Source organism: Lucilia cuprina, chromosome 6 (genome assembly GCF_022045245.1).
Source record: "Lucilia cuprina isolate Lc7/37 chromosome 6, ASM2204524v1, whole genome shotgun sequence".
NCBI classification, from domain to species: domain Eukaryota; kingdom Metazoa; phylum Arthropoda; class Insecta; order Diptera; family Calliphoridae; genus Lucilia; species Lucilia cuprina.
The window spans coordinates 48,236,561-48,237,120 of record NC_060954.1 but is presented as its reverse complement, the minus strand read 5'-3'; positions in this window follow the sequence as shown (position 1 = coordinate 48,237,120).

Sequence of the window (560 nt, the reverse complement as noted above, 5' to 3'; positions counted from 1 at the left end):
GCACATAAAGAAGTTCATGTGTTATTTCCGGTCTAAGGTTATGACTTAAGATTTCTACTAATTCCGCTTCCGGAATAGGGTTTGAAAGCTTATCTAGTAGACCACATACAGATTCGTAGAAGGTCTCAAAATTTTCGTTTGGCTTCATTTTTCGGTTCCTTATTTCCTCATGAATATCAAAGGGTGATCTAAATTCCCCATATTGGTATTTTAAAGCATGACAAAATTCCTTCCAATCAACAAATTCTACCTGTTTGTGGTAACGCCAAAACCACTCTAGAGCTCTACCAGATAGTAAAATGTGTAAGTTTTTACATACGATAGAAAAGTCATTATTGAAATTTTTCCTAGTTAGACACCCCACTCTATAAAGAAATTCGTCTACACTTATGCCATCACTAGAGCCATCAAATTTTATATTCCAATTTTGGATTATAGAAGTAATTTTATCCGAACGAATGGCAAAGTTTTCGTCAAATGAAACAGAATTATGGGAAAATTGGCGAATGTTTGAATTTCTATAACGGTTATGAGTATAATTTGTAGAATTAGGAAGATCT